Genomic DNA, 22,048 nt, shown 5'->3' with positions numbered 1-22,048 from the left:
TGTACGAGAGTATGCTTCTGGAAGGCAGCATGTCAGAGTCCATGAGGAAAGGCATCATCACCCTCATCTACAAACAGAAGGGGGAAAGGGAAGAAATTCGAAATTGGCGACCCATTTCACTGTTGAATGTGGACTACAAAATTCTAGCAAAGGTCATCGCCAATCGGGTCAGGTCTGCTCTGGAGTCGGTGATCCACCCTGACCAGACCTGTGCTGTACCCGGCAGGAAGATCTCTGATAGCCTCGCGCTACTCAGGGATACGATCGCCTACGTGCAGGACAGGGGGGTGGACACTTGCCTCATCAGCCTTGACCAGGAGAAGGCTTTTGACAGAATATCGCACACCTGCATGATGGATGTGCTCTCCAAAATGGGGTTTGGGGAGAGAATTCGCAATTGGATCAAACTGCTCTACACAAACATCTATAGCGCAGTCTCAATCAATGGGTGGGAATCAGAAAAGTTCCAGATCAGATCTGGAGTCAGGCAGGGCTGCCCTCTCTCCTCTGCCCTTTTTGTGTGCTGCATAGAACCTTTTGCCGAGTCCATCAGGAGGGATCCGGGTATAAGAGGAGTGACGATCCCAGGCAGTGGAGGCATGCAAGTCAAGGCCTCCCTGTACATGGACGACGTTGCCGTCTTCTGCTCGGATCCTGCGTCTGTACGCAGGCTCTTGACCACCTGCGACCAGTTTGAACTGGCCTCTGGAGCCAAGGTAAACCGGGGCAAGAGCGAGGCCATGTTCTTTGGGAACTGGGCCGACCGGTCCTTTGTCCCCTTCACTGTCAGGTCCGATTACCTGAAGGTGCTGGGGATATGGTTCGGAGCTGCTGGGGCGTGCACCAAAAACTGGGAGGAGCGCATAGGAAAGGTAAGACAGAAACTGGGCTGGTGGGAGCAACGCTCCCTCTCCATTGCGGGCAAAACCCTGGTCATCAGGTGTGAGGTACTCTCGGTGCTACTGTACGTGGCGCAGGTCTGGCCCATAACCCGACCCTACGCCACAGCAGTCACCCGGGCCATCTTCAAATTTATCTGGCTATCCAAGATGGACCGTGTCCGAAGGGACACCATGTACAAACCTCTGGAGAAGGGAGGGCGGAACGTACCCAACGCCTCCCTCATCCTGTTGGCCACCTTTGTGTCCAGCTGCATCAAGCTGTGCGTGGACCCCCAGTATGCAAACACCAAGTGTCACTACATACTGAGGTTCTACCTGTCCCCGGTGTTGCGAAGGATGGGCCTGGCCTCATTGCCGCGGAACGCTCCAAGTAGTTGGACCGTACCGTACCACCTGTCCTTTGTGGAAAAGTTTTTGAAGGAAAACACCTTTGACCACAAGGAAATGAAGTAGTGGTCAGCACGTAATGTCCTCGAGGCCCTCAGGGAAAAGGAGACCGTGGAGGACGTTGGATGGTTCCCTGAGCAGACTGCCAGAGTCATCTGGCAGAACGCCTCATCACCAGAACTTTCAAACAAGCACCAAGACCTAGCTTGGCTGGTGGTGAGAAGGGCCCTCCCTGTCAGATTCTTCATGCACACCCGAAGGCTCTGCACCAATGCACGCTGCCCTCGGAGTGGCTGTGGGGGAAATGAGACGGTCACACACCTCCTTGTGGAATGTGCCTTTGCAAAGAAGGTCTGGAGAGAGATGCAGTGGTATTTGTCAAGGTTTATCCCAAACAGATCTGTGACACAGGACTCTGTGCTCTACGGACTGTTTCCAGGGACACACATCGAGACAAATGTCAACTGCTGCTGGAAGGTCATCAACTCGGTAAAAGACGCTCTTTGGTCTACCCGAAACTTGCTGATCTTCCAGTGCAAAGAATTGTCCTCGACCGAGTGTTGCAGACTGGCACATTCCAAGGTCCAGGACTACGTGCTGAGGGACGCACTCAAGCTTGGGACAGCTGCCGCCAAGGCGCAATGGGGAAAGACCACTGTGTAAAGTCTTTCCAGCAAATGTACACCGAGGGGCGCGTAACAGTGTAAAGCCCCTCGGTCTGGGCAACCAACACTCCAATGTACAAAAAAAACTGGCACTGTAAATATTTAAGAAGGAATTGTAATGTAAAGAGTGATATGTGTATGACAATATCATAATTGAATGAAAGAAAGTCAAGGCAACATGTAACCCTGCCGGAAATGTACAGTCAAGACAATTTGAAATGTTTCTGTAATGCTCATGATAAATTTTTATGAATAAAGTATATTTTTTTGAAAAAAAAAAAAAAAAAAAATCTGTTCTTATCAGTTTAATATCTGATATGTCCTCAATCTGGGGACCGAATATTAAATTGATTTTTAGGACTCGGAGATGGTTCAGGGGCTTGCTCCTTCCGCTCCACGCATCAACCTGGTCTTGCAGTGCTTCCAGGAATGGTGCCCTCTCCCCATTTTGGGGCGCAAAATGTATAAAAGCAGAAAATGCCGCAAAACCTGGCTTACATTTTTCTCTCTTGTCCAGTTGTCTCATCCTGACCAATTTAAGGCCTTTCAGGCTCCAAAGCATTGCTAGCTTTTCTGCTGGCGGGAGCTTCGTGCACGAATGTTGTGAGCCGATGGACTCGCGGACTTGCGGCAGCCAGGCTCCGTTTTCAGCTGATATGCCACACAGATTTCCTGCTGCTCTTTACAGGCCACTCACCTTCACACTCGGATGCCGACTTGCCTTCTGCTCACTTCAGTTACCACATCCCTTCATCCTGCACAACGGGGAAGTGTGGCGACAGACTGAACGGCATTCTCTTTGGATGTAGGTATACCTTCACGGCGTCTCTTTTCGTTCTCCTGACTCCACGACCAACACGCTAGGGTGGAGCTCAGGGAGACTAGACATTGCCCCCTGTTGGATACCGCCAGTACTTGCTGCTTGCACGGATTGTCCTTTGTTCGGCAAAGGTGGAGATTTCTTCGACTCTCTCCGTTGGGTGTCACTGGCCTTCACAGCGTCTCCATTTCATCTGGTGACGACAGGTGACGGCTTGCCAGACGATGTCTTCCTGTTGTGTTTTACTGGTTCTGCATGCTCAGACTCCACCGTGCTCGGCCAAGCTGGATGTGTCTTGACCAACAGTGAGCGTAGACTAAAAGTTCCAAAGCACAGTCGAGCGCAGCAAGGTGCACCTGAATGTCGGTGGACGAGGAGGACAAGAGCCATTGCCGGAAAATATGGGCTATCGCTTCTCGGCATTTTGGCTCAGATCAAGTGTAGTATCTGTTCTTATCAGTTTAATATCTGATATGTCCTCAATCTGGGGACCGAATATTAAATTGATTTTTAGGACTCGGAGATGGTTCAGAGGCTTGCTCCTTCCGCTCCACGCATCAACCCGGTCTTGCAGTGCTTCCAGGAATGGTGCCCTCTCCCCGCTTTGGGGCGCAAAATGTATAAAAGCAGAAAATGCCGCAAAACCTGGCTTCCCCTTTTCTCTCTTGTCCAGTTGTCTCATCCTGACCAATTTAAGGCCTTTCAGGCTCCAAAGCATTGCTAGTTTTTCTGCTGGCGGGAGCTTCGTGCACGAATGTTGCGAGCCGATGGACTCGCGGACTTGCGGCAGCCAGGCTCCGTTTTCAGCTGATATGCCACTCAGATTTCCTGCTGCTTTTTACAGGCCACTCACCTTCACACTCGGATGCCGACTTGCCTACTCCTCACTTCAGTTACCACATCCCTTCATCCTGCACAACGGGGAAGTGTGGCGACAGACTGAACGGCATCCTGTTTGGATGTAGGTATACCTTCACGGCGTCTCTTTTCGTTCTCCTGACTCCACGACCAACACGCCAGGGTGGAGCTCAGGGAGACTAGACATTGCCCTCTGTTGGATTCCGCCAGTAGTTGCTGTTTGCACGGATTGCCCTTTGTTCGGCAAAGGTGGAGATGACTTCGACTCCCTCTGTTGGGTGTCACTGGGCCTTCACAGCGTCTCCATTTCATCTGGTGACGACAGGGGACGGCTTGCCAGATGATGTCTTCGTGTTGTGTTTTACTGGTTCTGCATGCACAGACTCCACCGTGCTCGGCCAAGCTGGAGGTTTCTTGACCAACAGTGAGCGTAGACTAAAAGTTCCAAAGCACAGTCGAGCGCAGCAAGGTGCACCTGAATGTCGGTGGAAGAGGAGGACAAGAGCCATTGCAGGAAAATATGGGCTATCGCTTCTCGGCCTTTTGGCTCAGATCAAGTGTAGTCTCATTTGATCGAGGGAAGCTGAGGATTTCGATGACGATCGTGGATTGGAGAACTCGGAGGGATTGAAGTCGTCAAAGAAGAAACGTTTGGAGCTTGGCTGCTATTGGTGGATCTACATGCTGGCCTAAACCTCGGGTTTAGGCCTAACGCCGATACAGTTTCACGCCCAACGTACGAGCTATGGATGCAGCTGCATCCCGACCACCAGGCTGGGGCGTGCGAAACACTGTCCGAGTCACAGTGAAGAAAACGGATGGAGAGTCACCTTTGGACCGGAAACACTTCGTGAAGAAGGTGCTGCTCGAGTGCTGTGGGTTTAAAGCAACAGAGATCTTCTGCTTGCAAAACTTCCCCAAGAATGGTTTCTTTGATGTCACCTTCAAGAGCGTCGCAGCGTGCATCAATTTCTTGAACGTCTTCAAGGAAAAAGGTAACCAGAGTCCCTTGTCGATCCTGACTGCGGAACCTCTGTTTACGCTACCGGCACAGCGAAATCGGGTTGTTACACTGCACACGTACAACCCCCACGTCCCTGTATCTGATGTGCTCACGTTCCTCGCCAGGTACGCTGAGCTGAAAAGTGACAGCGTGCAAGTGAAAGACACCTTCGGCATCTGGACAAGTCAGCACCAGGTCAAGGTGACCCTAAGAATGGACAGCAACGGAGCCATCCTGCATCCCCCCTCCAATTTCGCTATTGGAGTAAATCGTGGCTACCTCTACTACGTGGGACAGCCACGAGTATGCCACACCTGTGGCAAAACGGGGCATGTTGCCGCAAACTGCAGTGTGACCTTCTGCAAGAACTGCAGGCAGGAGGGACACATGACTAAGGACTGCAAGGAAGACAAGTGCTGCAACCTGTGTGGGGAGGCCGGCCATCTTTACAGGGCCTGCCCGAAACGCGGGGCGACATACGCTCAAATCATCAGCAGCGGAGTTAAAAAGGCGACCAGAGAGGAGGTGCATACACCCTCCACCGAAAAAGACACCACGGCTCAGAATGAGGAAAAGCAACAGAAGGGCCCCCAACAAAAAGAGGAGGCCCCAGCACCTCCTGACAACCCAACCCCAGCCCCATCTGATGAGGAACACTCAATGGAGGAGGAAGAGGATGGGACAAAGAATAAAGAGCCCTGGGAAACAGTGAACAGGGACAAACGAAAGCGGAAACAAAAAAACAAACTGAAGAACCCCCTGAGGGGTAGTGGCAAAAAGCGACACCTCTCAGCCGGCGCACTTAGTGCCGACACCTCATCCGATGAGGGAAAACAGGACAAGAATCGGCCTCAAATAAAGAGGCAAAGCACCAACGTGGAACGGGAGGCACAGACCCCCCAGACCACCGACCGGGAAGGAAACAAGGTCACAGACCAACCCCCGATAGCAACGAGCAGCAACAACCCAGGTGAAGACCGGCCTGCAACCCCAACACCTACTGACTGCCACGACGAACCCCAGGGCTACACCTCCCCCCCCCCCAATGCATCTGCATCAAAATCACGGGGCCAGTACGGACCAGAACAGCTTTCTCAGCCCTGCAACTGTGCTAAAGTTTGCGAGCACCACCGGCATGCTGGGGAACATCGAACAGCTGGAACAGCCAACTGTATAGACTCTGGACTCTTGAGACTGGTAAATCTACCTTTTAATAATGGGGTTAAAAATTGCATCCATAAATGTGCGAAGCATCAAAGATACTTCGCGGAGTGTAGCCACACTCAACTATTTGGCAAATGTAAAAGCTGACCTACTGTTCCTGCAGGAGTGCGGAATTCCGCACCTCAGCAACTACAGGCGCTGGTCGAGCTGGTGGTCCCACGGGCCATCCATCTGGTCAGGAGGAAACGACTGCCGCTCCTCCGGCCTGGGTATTCTGCTGCGGGTAGGTAACTTCACCATCTCCGACGTTAAGGAGGTGGTGGGCGGGCGCCTCCTCGTAGCAGACGTGAAATACAAAAACACCCCTCTCAGACTTATAAATGTGTACGCCCCGGCCGTAAAAAGTGAGCGGCTGGCAGTCCTTCAGCAACTCCCACTGCTGTTGGCCACCTCCAAGCCGGTCATCCTGGGTGGTGACTTCAACTGCATCATCGATGCGGCTGGACGATCCAGCAAAGCCGACAGCAAACTAGACGCTACGTCCAGACTCCTGATGGAAACGGTAAAAGACGCCAAGCTGCTCGACGTCTGCAGCAACCCTGCAGACGGCGCGCAGCGTAGATACACATGGTCACGGCCAGACGGGTCCGTCCGCTCCAGGATAGACTTCTTTTTTGTGTCCCGAGCTTTCACGGTCAGGTCCACCGACGTAACGCCGGTGTTCTTCTCTGACCACTGCCTCCTACTGGCCGACTGCCACCTGCAGGAAGACCAGGGGGGAAGGCAGGGGGACATGGAAGCTAAATGTAAAACTGCTGACCCCTGAGAACATCGAGGAACTCAGGAGGGATTACAAAGGTTGGAGAACCGTGAAACCCCTCTTTGAGGCCCCACATCTCTGGTGGGAAGCAATCAAGGGGAATATCAAGAGGTTTTTCATCCTCAAGGGCGTTCAAAAGGTAAGAGAGAGACGAGGGGTCATGTCCAGGCTCCAGAAAAGTATGCAAAATTTGCTCCAGCTGCAGTCGATGGGGGTGGATGTCAAGGAGGATCTCCAAGAGGTGAAGAGCCAGCAAGCCTCGCTCTACACCTCGGAGGCCTCCAAGGTTATCTTCCGTTCCAGAGTCCGCTCCGTGGAGCAGGACGAAAAGTGCTCACGCTTCTCCTTCCAAAAGGTGCACAGAGAGACCTCTGTGATCAGCAGCCTGAAGGAAGAAGATGGCTCTGAAAAGTCATCGCAGTCTGACATCCTGAGGATCAGCCAATCCTTTTATGCCGGACTGTATGACCTTAAGCCAACAGATAGCACTGTTTCCCAGACCTTCCTGTCGACTATCACGGAGGTCATAGGCGACAGCGAGCTGGAAAACCTGGACAAACCACTAACTCTGGACGAGCTGACAAAGGCCGCCAAGTCCTTCGAGACGAGTAAAACTCCCGGAAGCGACGGCTTACCGGTTGAGTTGTATTCGGCTCTGTGGGACTGGATGGGCCCAGACCTGCTGGAAGTGTACGAGAGTATGCTTCTGGAAGGCAGCATGTCAGAGTCCATGAGGAAAGGCATCATCACCCTCATCTACAAACAGAAGGGGGAAAGGGAAGAAATTCGAAATTGGCGACCCATTTCACTGTTGAATGTGGACTACAAAATTCTAGCAAAGGTCATCGCCAATCGGGTCAGGTCTGCTCTGGAGTCGGTGATCCACCCTGACCAGACCTGTGCTGTACCCGGTAGGAAGATCTCTGATAGCCTCGCGCTACTCAGGGATACGATCGCCTACGTGCAGGACAGGGGGGTGGACACTTGCCTCATCAGCCTTGACCAGGAGAAGGCTTTTGACAGAATATCGCACACCTACATGATGGATGTGCTCTCCAAAATGGGGTTTGGGGAGGGAATTCGCAATTGGATCAAACTGCTCTACACAAACATCTATAGCGCAGTCTCAATCAATGGGTGGGAATCAGAAAAGTTCCAGATCAGATCTGGAGTCAGGCAGGGCTGCCCTCTCTCCTCTGCCCTTTTTGTGTGCTGCATAGAACCTTTTGCCGAGTCCATCAGGAGGGATCCGGGTATAAGAGGAGTGGCGATCCCAGGCAGTGGAGGCATGCAAGTCAAGGCCTCCCTGTACATGGACGACGTTGCCGTCTTCTGCTCGGATCCTGCGTCTGTACGCAGGCTCTTGACCACCTGCGACCAGTTTGAACTGGCCTCTGGAGCCAAGGTAAACCGGGGCAAGAGCGAGGCCATGTTCTTTGGGAACTGGGCCGACCGGTCCTTTGTCCCCTTCACTGTCAGGTCAGATTACCTGAAGGTGCTGGGGATATGGTTCGGAGCTGCTGGGGCGTGCACCAAAAACTGGGAGGAGCGCATAGGAAAGGTAAGACAGAAACTGGGCTGGTGGGAGCAACGCTCCCTCTCCATTGCGGGCAAAACCCTGGTCATCAGGTGTGAGGTACTCTCGGTGTTACTGTACGTGGCGCAGGTCTGGCCCATAACCCGACCCTACGCCACAGCAGTCACCCGGGCCATCTTCAAATTTATCTGGCGATCCAAGATGGACCGTGTACGAAGGGACACCATGTACAAACCTCTGGAGAAGGGAGGGCGGAACGTACCCAACGCCTCCCTCATCCTGTTGGCCACCTTTGTGTCCAGCTGCATCAAGCTGTGCGTGGACCCCCAGTATGCAAACACCAAGTGTCACTACATACTGAGGTTCTACCTGTCCCCGGTGTTGCGAAGGATGGGCCTGGCCTCATTGCCGCGGAACGCTCCAAGTAGTTGGACCGTACCGTACCACCTGTCCTTTGTGGAAAAGTTTTTGAAGGAAAACACCTTTGACCACAAGGCAATGAAGCAGTGGTCAGCACGTAATGTCCTCGAGACCCTCAGGGAAATAGAGACCGTGGACGACGTTGGATGGTTCCCTGAGCAGACTGCCAGAGTCATCTGGCAGAACGCCTCATCACCAGAACTTTCAAACAAGCACCAAGACCTAGCTTGGCTGGTGGTGAGAAGGGCCCTCCCTGTCAGATTCTTCATGCACACCCGAAGGCTCTGCACCAATGCACGCTGCCCTCGGAGTGGCTGTGGGGGAAATGAGACGGTCACACACCTCCTTGTGGAATGTGCCTTTGCAAAGAAGGTCTGGAGAGAGATGCAGTGGTATTTGTCAAGGTTTATCCCAAACAGATCTGTGACACAGGACTCTGTGCTCTACGGACTGTTTCCAGGGACACACACCGAGACAAATATCAACTGCTGCTGGAAGGTCATCAACTCGGTAAAAGACGCTCTTTGGTCTGCCCGAAACTTGCTGATCTTCCAGTGCAAAGAATTGTCCTCGACCGAGTGTTGCAGACTGGCACATTCCAAGGTCCAGGACTACGTGCTGAGGGACGCACTCAAGCTTGGGGCAGCTGCCGCCAAGGCGCAATGGGGAAAGACCACTGTGTAAAGTCTTTCCAGCAAATGTACACCGAGGGGCGGGTAACAGTGTAAAGCCCCTCGGTCTGGGCAACCAACACGCCCATGTATAAAACAAACATGCCACTGTAAATATTTAGGAAAGAATTGTAATGTAAAGAGTGATATGTGTACGACAATATCAAAATTGAATGGAAGAAAGTCAAGGCAACATGTAACCCTGCCGGAAATGTACAGTCAAGACAATTTGAAATGTTTCTGTAATGCTCATGATAAATTTTTATGAATAAAGTATATTTTTTTGAAAAAAAAAAAAAAATCTGTTCTTATCAGTTTAATATCTGATATGTCCTCAATCTGGGGACCGAATATTAAATTGATTTTTAGGACTCGGAGATGGTTCAGGGGCTTGCTCCTTCCGCTCCACGCATCAACCCGGTCTTGCAGTGCTTCCAGGAATGGTGCCCTCTCCCCGCTTTGGGGCGCAAAATGTATAAAAGCAGAAAATGCCGCAAAACCTGGCTTCCCCTTTTCTCTCTTGTCCAGTTGTCTCATCCTGACCAATTTAAGGCCTTTCAGGCTCCAAAGCATTGCTAGCTTTTCTGCTGGCGGGAGCTTCGTGCACGAATGTTGCGAGCCGATGGACTCGCGGACTTGCGGCAGCCAGGCTCCGTTTTCAGCTGATATGCCACTCAGATTTCCTGCTGCTTTTTACAGGCCACTCACCTTCACACTCGGATGCCGACTTGCCTACTCCTCACTTCAGTTACCACATCCCTTCATCCTGCACAACGGGGAAGTGTGGCGACAGACTGAACGGCATCCTGTTTGGATGTAGGTATACCTTCACGGCGTCTCTTTTAGTTCTCCTGACTCCACGACCAACACGCCAGGGTGGAGCTCAGGGAGACTAGACATTGCCCTCTGTTGGATTCCGCCAGTAGTTGCTGTTTGCACGGATTGCCCTTTGTTCGGCAAAGGTGGAGATGACTTCGACTCCCTCTGTTGGGTGTCACTGGGCCTTCACAGCGTCTCCATTTCATCTGGTGACGACAGGGGACGGCTTGCCAGTCGATGTCTTCCTGTTGTGTTTTACTGGTTCTGCATGCTCAGACTCCACCGTGCTCGGCCAAGCTGGATGTCTCTTGACCAACAGTGAGCGTAGACTAAAAGTTGCAAAGCACAGTCGAGCGCAGCAAGGTGCACCTGAATGTCGGTGGACGAGGAGGACAAGAGCCATTGCCGGAAAATATGGGCTATCGCTTCTCGGCCTTTTGGCTCAGATCAAGTGTCGTATCTGTTCTTATCAGTTTAATATCTGATATGTCCTCAATCTGGGGACCGAATATTAAATTGATTTTTAGGACTCGGAGATGGTTCAGGGGCTTGCTCCTTCCGCTCCACGCATCAACCCGATTTTGCAGTCCTTCCAGGAATGGTGCCCTCTCCCCGCTTTGGGGCGCAAAATGTATAAAAGCAGAAAATGCCGCAAAACCTGGCTTCCCCTTTTCTCTCTTGTCCAGTTGTTTCATCCTGACCAATTTACGGCCTTTCAGGCTCCAAAGCATTGCTAGTTTTTCTGCTGGCGGGAGCTTCGTGCACGAATGTTGCGAGCCGATGGACTCGCGGACTTGCGGCAGCCAGGCTCCGTTTTCAGCTGATATGCCACACAGATTTCCTGCTGCTTTTTACAGGCCACTCACCTTCACACTCGGATGCCGACTTGCCTTCTCCTCACTTCAGTTACCACATCCCTTCATCCTACACAACGGGGAAGTGTGGCGACAGACTGAACGGCATTCTCTTTGGATGTAGGTATACCTTCACGGCGTCTCTTTTCGTTCTCCTGACTCCACGACCAACACGCTAGGTTGGAGCTCAGGGAGACTAGACATTGCCCCCTGTTGGATACCGCCAGTACTTGCTGCTTGCACGGATTGTCCTTTGTTCGGCAAAGGTGGAGATTTCTTCGACTCTCTCCGTTGGGTGTCACTGGCCTTCACAGCGTCTCCATTTCATCTGGTGACGACAGGTGACGGCTTGCCAGACGATGTCTTCCTGTTGTGTTTCACTTGTTCTGCATGCTCAGACTCCACCGTGCTCGGCCAAGCTGGATGTCTCTTGACCAACAGTGAGCGTAGACTAAAAGTTCCAAAGCACAGTCGAGCGCAGCAAGATGCACATGAATGTCGGTGGACGAGGAGGACAAGAGCCATTGCCGGAAAATATGGGCTATCGCTTCTCGGCCTTTTGGCTCAGATCAAGTGTAGTATCTGTTCTTATCAGTTTAATATCTGATATGTCCTCAATCTGGGGACCGAATATTAAATTGATTTTTAGGACTCGGAGATGGTTCAGGGGCTTGCTCCTTCCGCTCCACGCATCAACCTGGTCTTGCAGTGCTTCCAGGAATGGTGCCCTCTCCCCGCTTTGGGGCGCAAAATGTATAAAAGCAGAAAATGCCGCAAAACCTGGCTTCCCCTTTTCTCTCTTGTCCAGTTGTCTCATCCTGACCAATTTAAGGCCTTTCAGGCTCCAAAGCATTGCTAGCTTTTCTGCTGGCGGGAGCTTCGTGCACGAATGTTGCGAGCCGATGGACTCGCGGACTTGCGGCAGCCAGGCTCCGTTTTCAGCTGATATGCCACTCAGATTTCCTGCTGCTTTTTACAGGCCACTCACCTTCACACTCGGATGCCGACTTGCCTACTCCTCACTTCAGTTACCACATCCCTTCATCCTGCACAACAGGGAAGTGTGGCGACAGACTGAACGGCATCCTGTTTGGATGTAGGTATACCTTCACGGCGTCTCTTTTAGTTCTCCTGACTCCACGACCAACACGCCAGGGTGGAGCTCAGGGAGACTAGACATTGCCCTCTGTTGGATTCCGCCAGTAGTTGCTGTTTGCACGGATTGCCCTTTGTTCGGCAAAGGTGGAGATGACTTCGACTCCCTCTGTTGGGTGTCACTGGGCCTTCACAGCGTCTCCATTTCATCTGGTGACGACAGGGGACGGCTTGCCAGATGATGTCTTCGTGTTGTGTTTTACTGGTTCTGCATGCACAGACTCCACCGTGCTCGGCCAAGCTGGAGGTTTCTTGACCAACAGTGAGCGTAGACTAAAAGTTCCAAAGCACAGTCGAGCGCAGCAAGGTGCACCTGAATGTCGGTGGAAGAGGAGGACAAGAGCCATTGCCGGAAAATGTGGGCTATCGCTTCTCGGCCTTTTGGCTCAGATCAAGTGTAGTATCTGTTCATATCAGTTTAATATCTGATATGTCCTCAATCTGGGGACCGAATATTAAATTGATTTTTAGGACTCGGAGATGGTTCAGGGGCTTGCTCCTTCCGCTCCACGCGTCAACCTGGTCTTGCAGTGCTTCCAGGAATGATGCTCTCTCCCCGCTTTGGGGCGCAAAATGTATAAAAGCAGAAAATGCCGCAAAACCTGGCTTCCCCTTTTCTCTCTTGTCCAGTTGTCTCATTCTGACCAATTTAAGGCCTTTCAGGCTCCAAAGCATTGCTAGCTTTTCTGTTGGCGGGAGCTTCGTGCACGAATGTTGTGAGCCGATGGACTCGCGGATTTGCGGCAGCCAGGCTCCGTTTTCAGCTGATATGCCACACAGATTTCCTGCTGCTCTTTACAGGCCACTCACCTTCACACTCGGATGCCGACTTGCCTTCTCCTCACTTCAGTTACCACATCCCTTCATCCTACACAACGGGGAAGTGTGGCGACAGACTGAACGGCATTCTCTTTGGATGTAGGTATACCTTCACGGCGTCTCTTTTCGTTCTCCTGACTCCACGACCAACACGCTAGGGTGGAGCTCAGGGAGACTAGACATTGCCCCCTGTTGGATACCGCCAGTACTTGCTGCTTGCACGGATTGTCCTTTGTTCGGCAAAGGTGGAGATTTCTTCGACTCTCTCCGTTGGGTGTCACTGGCCTTCACAGCGTCTCCATTTCATCTGGTGACGACAGGTGACGGCTTGCCAGACGATGTCTTCCTGTTGTGTTTCACTTGTTCTGCATGCTCAGACTCCACCGTGCTCGGCCAAGCTGGATGTCTCTTGACCAACAGTGAGCGTAGACTAAAAGTTCCAAAGCACAGTCGAGCGCAGCAAGATGCACATGAATGTCGGTGGACGAGGAGGACAAGAGCCATTGCCGGAAAATATGGGCTATCGCTTCTCGGCCTTTTGGCTCAGATCAAGTGTAGTATCTGTTCTTATCAGTTTAATATCTGATATGTCCTCAATCTGGGGACCGAATATTAAATTGATTTTTAGGACTCGGAGATGGTTCAGGGGCTTGCTCCTTCCGCTCCACGCGTCAACCTGGTCTTGCAGTGCTTCCAGGAATGGTGCCCTCTCCCCGCTTTGGGGCGCAAAATGTATAAAAGCAGAAAATGCCGCAAAACCTGGCTTCCCCTTTTCTCTCTTGTCCAGTTGTCTCATCCTGACCAATTTAAGGCCTTTCAGGCTCCAAAGCATTGCTAGCTTTTCTGCTGGCGGGAGCTTCGTGCACGAATGTTGCGAGCCGATGGACTCGCGGACTTGCGGCAGCCAGGCTCCGTTTTCAGCTGATATGCCACTCAGATTTCCTGCTGCTTTTTACAGGCCACTCACCTTCACACTCGGATGCCGACTTGCCTACTCCTCACTTCAGTTACCACATCCCTTCATCCTGCACAACAGGGAAGTGTGGCGACAGACTGAACGGCATCCTGTTTGGATGTAGGTATACCTTCACGGCGTCTCTTTTAGTTCTCCTGACTCCACGACCAACACGCCAGGGTGGAGCTCAGGGAGACTAGACATTGCCCTCTGTTGGATTCCGCCAGTAGTTGCTGTTTGCACGGATTGCCCTTTGTTCGGCAAAGGTGGAGATGACTTCGACTCCCTCTGTTGGGTGTCACTGGGCCTTCACAGCGTCTCCATTTCATCTGGTGACGACAGGGGACGGCTTGCCAGATGATGTCTTCGTGTTGTGTTTTACTGGTTCTGCATGCACAGACTCCACCGTGCTCGGCCAAGCTGGAGGTTTCTTGACCAACAGTGAGCGTAGACTAAAAGTTCCAAAGCACAGTCGAGCGCAGCAAGGTGCACCTGAATGTCGGTGGAAGAGGAGGACAAGAGCCATTGCCGGAAAATATGGGCTATCGCTTCTCGGCCTTTTGGCTCAGATCAAGTGTAGTATCTGTTCATATCTGTTCATATCAGTTTAATATCTGATATGTCCTCAATCTGGGGACCGAATATTAAATTGATTTTTAGGACTCGGAGATGGTTCAGGGGCTTGCTCCTTCCGCTCCACGCGTCAACCTGGTCTTGCAGTGCTTCCAGGAATGATGCTCTCTCCCCGCTTTGGGGCGCAAAATGTATAAAAGCAGAAAATGCCGCAAAACCTGGCTTCCCCTTTTCTCTCTTGTCCAGTTGTCTCATTCTGACCAATTTAAGGCCTTTCAGGCTCCAAAGCATTGCTAGCTTTTCTGTTAGCGGGAGCTTCGTGCACGAATGTTGTGAGCCGATGGACTCGCGGATTTGCGGCAGCCAGGCTCCGTTTTCAGCTGATATGCCACACAGATTTCCTGCTGCTCTTTACAGGCCACTCACCTTCACACTCGGATGCCGACTTGCCTTCCCCTCATTCAGTTACCACATCCCTTCATCCTGCACAACGGGGAAGTGTGGCGACAGACTGAACGGCATTCTCTTTGGATGTAGGTATACCTTCACGGCGTCTCTTTTCGTTCTCCTGACTCCACGACCAACACGCTAGGGTGGAGCTCAGGGAGACTAGACATTGCCCCCTGTTGGATACCGCCAGTACTTGCTGCTTGCACGGATTGTCCTTTGTTCGGCAAAGGTGGAGATTTCTTCGACTCTCTCCGTTGGGTGTCACTGGCCTTCACAGCGTCTCCATTTCATCTGGTGACGACAGGTGACGGCTTGCCAGACGATGTCTTCCTGTTGTGTTTTACTGGTTCTGCATGCTCAGACTCCACCGTGCTCGGCCAAGCTGGATGTCTCTTGACCAACAGTGAGCGTAGACTAAAAGTTCCAAAGCACAGTCGAGCGCAGCAAGGTGCACCTGAATGTCGGTGGACGAGGAGGACAAGAGCCATTGCCGGAAAATATGGGCTATCGCTTCTCGGCCTTTTGGCTCAGAGCAAGTGTAGTATCTATTCTTATCAGTTTAATATCTGATATGTCCTCAATCTGGGGACCGAATATTAAATTGATTTTCAGGACTCGGAGATGGTTCAGGGGCTTGCTCCTTCCGCTCCACGCATCAACCCGGTCTTGCAGTGCTTCCAGGAATGGTGCCGTCTCCCCGCTTTGGGGCGCAAAATGTATAAAAGCAGAAAATGCCGCAAAACCTGGCTTATTCTTTTCTCTCTTGTCCAGTTGTCTCATCCTGACCAATTTAAGGCCTTTCAGGCTCCAAAGCATTGCTAGCTTTTCTGCTGGCGGGAGCTTCGTGCACGAATGTTGCGAGCCGATGGACTCGCGGACTTGCGGCAGCAAGGCTCCGTTTTCAGCTGATATGCCACTCAGATTTCCTGCTGCTTTTTACAGGCCACTCACCTTCACACTCGGATGCCGACTTGCCTACTCCTCACTTCAGTTACCACATCCCTTCATCCTGCACAACGGGGAAGTGTGGCGACAGACTGAACGGCATCCTGTTTGGATGTAGGTATACCTTCACGGCGTCTCTTTTAGTTCTCCTGACTCCACGACCAACACGCCAGGGTGGAGCTCAGGGAGACTAGACATTGCCCTCTGTTGGATTCCGCCAGTAGTTGCTGTTTGCACGGATTGCCCTTTGTTCGGCAAAGGTGGAGATGACTTCGACTCCCTCTGTTGGGTGTCACTGGGCCTTCACAGCGTCTCCATTTCATCTGGTGACGACAGGGGACGGCTTGCCAGATGATGTCTTCGTGTTGTGTTTTACTGGTTCTGCATGCACAAACTCCACCGTGCTCAGCCAAGCTGGAGGTTTCTTGACCAACAGTGAGCGTAGACTAAAAGTTCCAAAGCACAGTCGAGCGCAGCAAGGTGCACCTGAATGTCGGTGGAAGAGGAGGACAAGAGCCATTGCTGGAAAATATGGGCTATCGCTTCTCGGCTTTTTGGCTAAGATCAAGTGTAGTCTCATTTGATCGAGGAAAGCTGAGGATTTCGATGACGATCGTGGATTGGAGAACTCGGAGGGATTGAAGTCGTCAAAGAAGAAACGTTTAGAGCTTGGCTGCTATTGGTGGATCTACATGCTGGCCTAAACCTCGGGTTTAGGCCTAACGTCGATACAGTTTCACACCCAACGTACGAGCTATGGATGCAGCTGCATCCCGACCACCAGGCTGGGGCGTGCGAAACACTGTCCGAGTCACAGTGAAGAAAACGGATGGAGAGTCACCTTTGGCCCAGAAACACTTCGTGAAGAAGGTGCTGCTCGAGTGCTGTGGGTTTAAAGCAACAGAGATCTTCTGCTTGCAAAACTTCCCCAAGAATGGTTTCTTTGATGTCACCTTCAAGAGCGTCGCAGCGTGCATCAAATTCTTGAACGTCTTCAAGGAAAAAGGTAACCAGAGTCCCTTGTCGATCCTGACTGCGGAACCTCTGTTTACGCTACCGGCACAGCGAAATCGGGTTGTTACACTGCACACGTACAACCCCCACGTCCCTGTATCTGATGTGCTCACGTTCCTCGCCAGGTACGCTGAGCTGAAAAGTGACAGCGTGCAAGTGAAAGACACCTTCGGCATCTGGACAAGTGAGCACCAGTTCAAGGTGACCCTAAGAATGGACAGCAACGGAGCCATCCTGCATCCCCACTCCAATTTCGCTATTGGAGTAAATCGTGGCTACCTCTACTACGTGGGACAGCCACGAGTATGCCACACCTGTGGCAAAACGGGGCATGTTGCCGCAAACTGCAGTGTGACCTTCTGCAAGAACTGCAGGCAGGAGGGACACATGACTAAGGACTGCAAAGAAGACAAGTGCTGCAACCTGTGTGGGGAGGCCGGCCATCTTTACAGGACCTGCCCGAAACGCGGGGCGACATACGCTCAAATCATCAGCAGCGGAGTTAAAAAGGCGACCAGAGAGGAGGTGCATACACCCTCCACCGAAAAAGACACCACGGCTCAGAATGAGGAAAAGCAACAAAAGGGCCCCCCAAAAAAAGAAGAGGCCCCAGCACCTCCTGACAACCCAACCCCAGCCCCATCTGATGAGGAACACTCAATGGAAGAGGAAGAGGATGGGACAAAGAATAAAGAGCCCTGGGAAACAGTGAACAGGGACAAACGAAAGCGGAAACAAAAAAACAAACTGAAGAACCCCCCGAGGGGTAGTGGCAAAAAGCGACACCTCTCAGCCGGCGCACTTAGCGCCGACACCTCATCCGATGAGGGAAAACAGGACAAGAATCGGCCTCAAATAAAGAGGCAAAGCACCAACGTGGAACGGAAGGCACAGACCCCCCAGACCACCGACCGGGAAGGAAACAAGGTCACAGACCAACCCCCGATAGTAACGAGCAGCAACAACCCAGGTGAAGACCGGCCTGCAACCCCAACACCTACTGACTGCCATGACGAACGCCAGGGCTACATCACCCCCACAATGCATCTGCATCAAAATCACGGGGCCAGTACGGACCAGAACAGCTTTCTCAGCCCTGCAACTGTGCTAAAGTTTGCGACCACCACCGGCATGCTGGGGAACATCGAACAGCTGGAACAGCCAACTGTATAGACTCTGGACTCTTGAGACTGGTAAATCTATCTTTTTTATAATGGGTTTAAAAATTGCATCCATAAATGTGCGAAGCATCAAAGATACTTCGCGGTGTGTAGCCACACTCAACTATTTGGCAAATGTAAAAGCTGACCTACTGTTCCTGCAGGAGTGCGGAATTCCGCACCTCAGCAACTACAGGCGCTGGTCGAGCTGGTGGTCCCACGGGCCATCCATCTGGTCAGGAGGAAACGACTGCCGCTCCTCCGGCCTGGGTATTCTGCTGCGGGGAGGCAACTTCACCATCTCCGACGTTAAGGAGGTGGTGGGCGGGCGCCTCCTCGTAGCAGACGTGAAATACAAAAGCACCCCTCTCAGACTTATTAATGTGTACGCCCCGGCCGTAAAAAGTGAGCGGCTGGCAGTTCTTCAGCAACTCCCACTGCTGTTGGCCACCTCCAAGCCGGTCATCCTGGGTGGTGACTTCAACTGCATCATCGATGCGGCTGGACGATCCAGCAAAGCCGACAGCAAACTAGACGCTACGTCCAGACTCCTGATGGAAACGGTAAAAGACGCCAAGCTGTTCGACGTCTGCAGCAACCCTGCAGACGGCGCGCAGCGTAGAAACACATGGTCACGGCCAGACGGGTCCGTCCGTTCCAGGATAGACTTCTTTTTTGTGTCCCGAGCTTTCACGGTCAGTTCCACCGACGTAACGCCGGTGTTCTTCTCTGACCACTGCCTCCTACTGGCCGACTGCCACCTGCAGGAAGACCAGGGGGTAGGCAGGGGGACGTGGAAGCTAAATGTAAAACTGCTGACCCCTGAGAACATCGAGGAACTCAGGAGGGATTACAAAGGTTGGAGAACCGTGAAACCCCTCTTTGAGGCCCCACATCTCTGGTGGGAAGCAATCAAGGGGAATATCAAGAGGTTTTTCATCCTCAAGGGCGTTCAAAAGGTGAGAGAGAGACGAGGGGTCATGTCCAGGCTCCAGAAAAGTATGCAAAATTTGCTCCAGCTGCAGTCGATGGGGGTGGATGTCAAGGAGGATCTCCAAGAGGTGAAGAGCCAGCAAGCCTCGCTCTACACCTCGGAGGCCTCCAAGGTTATCTTCCGTTCCAGAGTCCGCTCCGTGGAGCAGGACGAAAAGTGCTCACGCTTCTTCTTCCAAAAGGTGCACAGAGAGACCTCTGTGATCAGCAGCCTGAAGGAAGAAGATGGCTCTGAAAAGTCATCGCAGTCTGACATCCTGAGGATCAGCCAATCCTTTTATGCCGGACTGTATGACCTGAAGCCAACAGATAGCACTGTTTCCCAGACCTTCCTGTCGACTATCACGGAGGTCATAGGCGACAGCGAGCTGGAAAACCTGGACAAACCACTAACTCTGGACGAGCTGACAAAGGCCGCCAAGTCCTTCGAGACGAGTAAAACTCCCGGAAGCGACGGCTTACCGGTTGAGTTGTATTCTGCTCTGTGGGACTGGATGGGCCCAGACCTGCTGGAAGTGTACGAGAGTATGCTTCTGGAAGGCAGCATGTCAGAGTCCATGAGGAAAGGCATCATCACCCTCATCTACAAACAGAAGGGGGAAAGGGAAGAAATTCGAAATTGGCGACCCATTTCACTGTTGAATGTGGACTACAAAATTCTAGCAAAGGTCATCGCCAATCGGGTCAGGTCTGCTCTGGAGTCGGTGATCCACCCTGACCAGACCTGTGCTGTACCCGGTAGGAAGATCTCTGATAGCCTCGCGCTACTCAGGGATACGATCGCCTACGTGCAGGACAGGGGGGTGGACACTTGCCTCATCAGCCTTGACCAGGAGAAGGCTTTTGACAGAATATCGCACACCTACATGATGGATGTGCTCTCCAAAATGGGGTTTGGGGAGGGAATTCGCAATTGGATCAAACTGCTCTACACAAACATCTATAGCGCAGTCTCAATCAATGGGTGGGAATCAGAAAAGTTCCAGATCAGATCTGGAGTCAGGCAGGGCTGCCCTCTCTCCTCTGCCCTTTTTGTGTGCTGCATAGAACCTTTTGCCGAGTCCATCAGGAGGGATCCGGGTATAAGAGGAGTGACGATCCCAGGCAGTGGAGGCATGCAAGTCAAGGCCTCCCTGTACATGGACGACGTTGCCGTCTTCTGCTCGGATCCTGCGTCTGTACGCAGGCTCTTAACCACCTGCGACCAGTTTGAACTGGCCTCTGGAGCCAAGGTAAACCGGGGCAAGAGCGAGGCCATGTTCTTTGGGAACTGGGCCGACCGGTCCTTTGTCCCCTTCACTGTCAGGTCAGATTACCTGAAGGGGCTGGGGATATGGTTCGGAGCTGCTGGGGCGTGCACCAAAAACTGGGAGGAGCGCATAGGAAAGGTAAGACAGAAACTGGGCTGGTGGGAGCAACGCTCCCTCTCCATTGCGGGCAAAACCCTGGTCATCAGGTGTGAGGTACTCTCTGTGCTACTGTACGTGGCGCAGGTCTGGCCCATAACCCGACCCTACGCCACAGCAGTCACCCGGGCCATCTTCAAATTTATCTGGCGATCCAAGATGGACCGTGTCCGAAGGGACACCATGTACAAACCTCTGGAGAAGGGAGGGCGGAACGTACCCAACGCCTCCCTCATCCTGTTGGCCACCTTTGTGTCCAGCTGCATCAAGCTGTGCGTGGACCCCCAGTATGCAAACACCAAGTGTCACTACATACTGAGGTTCTACCTGTCCCCGGTGTTGCGAAGGATGGGCCTGGCCTCATTGCCGCGGAACGCTCCAAGTAGTTGGACCGTACCGTACCACCTGTCCTTTGTGGAAAAGTTTTTGAAGGAAAACACCTTTGACCACAAGGCAATGAAGCAGTGGTCAGCACGTAATGTCCTCGAGGCCCTCAGGGAAAAGGAGACCGTGGAGGACGTTGGATGGTTCCCTGAGCAGACTGCCAGAGTCATCTGGCAGAACGCCTCATCACCAGAACTTTCAAACAAGCACCAAGACCTAGCTTGGCTGGTGGTGAGAAGGGCCCTCCCTGTCAGATTCTTCATGCACACCCGAAGGCTCTGCACCAATGCACGCTGCCCTCGGAGTGGCTGTGGGGGAAATGAGACGGTCACACACCTCCTTGTGGAATGTGCCTTTGCAAAGAAGGTCTGGAGAGAGATGCAGTGGTATTTGTCAAGGTTTATCCCAAACAGATCTGTGACACAGTACTCTGTGCTCTACGGACTGTTTCCAGGGACACACACCGAGACAAATGTCAACTGCTGCTGGAAGGTCATCAACTCGGTAAAAGACGCTCTTTGGTCTACCCGAAACTTGCTGATCTTCCAGTGCAAAGAATTGTCCTCGACCGAGTGTTGCAGACTGGCACATTCCAAGGTCCAGGACTACGTGCTGAGGGACGCACTCAAGCTTGGGACAGCTGCCGCCAAGGCGCAATGGGGAAAGACCACTGTGTAAAGTCTTTCCAGCAAATGTACACCGAGGGGCGCGTAACAGTGTAAAGCCCCTCGGTCTGGGCAACCAACACTCCAATGTACAAAAAAAACTGGCACTGTAAATATTTAAGAAGGAATTGTAATGTAAAGAGTGATATGTGTATGACAATATCAAAATTGAATGAAAGAAAGTCAAGGCAACATGTAACCCTGCCGGAAATGTACAGTCAAGACAATTTGAAATGTTTCTGTAATGCTCATGATAAATTTTTATGAATAAAGTATATTTTTTTGAAAAAAAAAAAAAAAAAATCTGTTCTTATCAGTTTAATATCTGATATGTCCTCAATCTGGGGACCGAATATTAAATTGATTTTTAGGACTCGGAGATGGTTCAGGGGCTTGCTCCTTCCGCTCCACGCATCAACCTGGGCTTGCAGTGCTTCCAGGAATGGTGCCCTCTCCCCGCTTTGGGGCGCTAAAAGCATAAAATGCCGCAAAACGTGGCTTCCGTTTGTCTCTCTTGTCCAGTTGTCTCATCCTGACCAATTTAAGGCCTTTCAGGCTCCAAAGCATTGCTAGCTTTTCTGCTGGCGGGAGCTTCGTGCACGAATGTTG

General features: G+C 52.1%; 8 non-coding genes and 2 pseudogenes across 8 annotated transcripts; all 10 read left to right on the top strand.

The window, feature by feature from the left end:
• The first annotated feature begins 2,213 nt into the window (after positions 1–2,213).
• Positions 2,214–2,397, top strand: LOC140397133 (U2 spliceosomal RNA). Its single transcript, XR_011936719.1, has one exon. It is a non-coding gene; the product is annotated as a U2 spliceosomal RNA (small nuclear RNA).
• Positions 2,398–3,182: 785 nt separating this feature from the next.
• Positions 3,183–3,373, top strand: LOC140397695 (U2 spliceosomal RNA). Its single transcript, XR_011937127.1, has one exon. It is a non-coding gene; the product is annotated as a U2 spliceosomal RNA (small nuclear RNA).
• A 6,149-nt stretch (positions 3,374–9,522) lies between these two features.
• LOC140397202 (U2 spliceosomal RNA) lies at positions 9,523–9,701 on the top strand (annotated as a pseudogene).
• Positions 9,702–10,487: 786 nt separating this feature from the next.
• Positions 10,488–10,678, top strand: LOC140397722 (U2 spliceosomal RNA). Its single transcript, XR_011937151.1, has one exon. It is a non-coding gene; the product is annotated as a U2 spliceosomal RNA (small nuclear RNA).
• Positions 10,679–11,463: 785 nt separating this feature from the next.
• LOC140397915 (U2 spliceosomal RNA) lies at positions 11,464–11,654 on the top strand. Its single transcript, XR_011937337.1, has one exon. It is a non-coding gene; the product is annotated as a U2 spliceosomal RNA (small nuclear RNA).
• Positions 11,655–12,440: 786 nt separating this feature from the next.
• Positions 12,441–12,631, top strand: LOC140397508 (U2 spliceosomal RNA). The gene has a single exon (XR_011936943.1). It is a non-coding gene; the product is annotated as a U2 spliceosomal RNA (small nuclear RNA).
• A 785-nt stretch (positions 12,632–13,416) lies between these two features.
• On the top strand, positions 13,417–13,607 carry LOC140397240 (U2 spliceosomal RNA). The gene has a single exon (XR_011936780.1). It is a non-coding gene; the product is annotated as a U2 spliceosomal RNA (small nuclear RNA).
• Positions 13,608–14,393: 786 nt separating this feature from the next.
• On the top strand, positions 14,394–14,594 carry LOC140397834 (U2 spliceosomal RNA; annotated as a pseudogene).
• A 784-nt stretch (positions 14,595–15,378) lies between these two features.
• On the top strand, positions 15,379–15,569 carry LOC140397777 (U2 spliceosomal RNA). Its single transcript, XR_011937206.1, has one exon. It is a non-coding gene; the product is annotated as a U2 spliceosomal RNA (small nuclear RNA).
• A 6,144-nt stretch (positions 15,570–21,713) lies between these two features.
• Positions 21,714–21,895, top strand: LOC140397150 (U2 spliceosomal RNA). The gene has a single exon (XR_011936727.1). It is a non-coding gene; the product is annotated as a U2 spliceosomal RNA (small nuclear RNA).
• Positions 21,896–22,048: the final 153 nt, after the last annotated feature.

This window comes from Scyliorhinus torazame, chromosome 20 (genome assembly GCF_047496885.1).
Source record: "Scyliorhinus torazame isolate Kashiwa2021f chromosome 20, sScyTor2.1, whole genome shotgun sequence".
Classification (NCBI taxonomy): Eukaryota; Metazoa; Chordata; class Chondrichthyes; order Carcharhiniformes; family Scyliorhinidae; genus Scyliorhinus; species Scyliorhinus torazame.
Note: the sequence above shows the minus strand (reverse complement) of the source record. Positions and strands in the feature narration are given on the sequence as shown.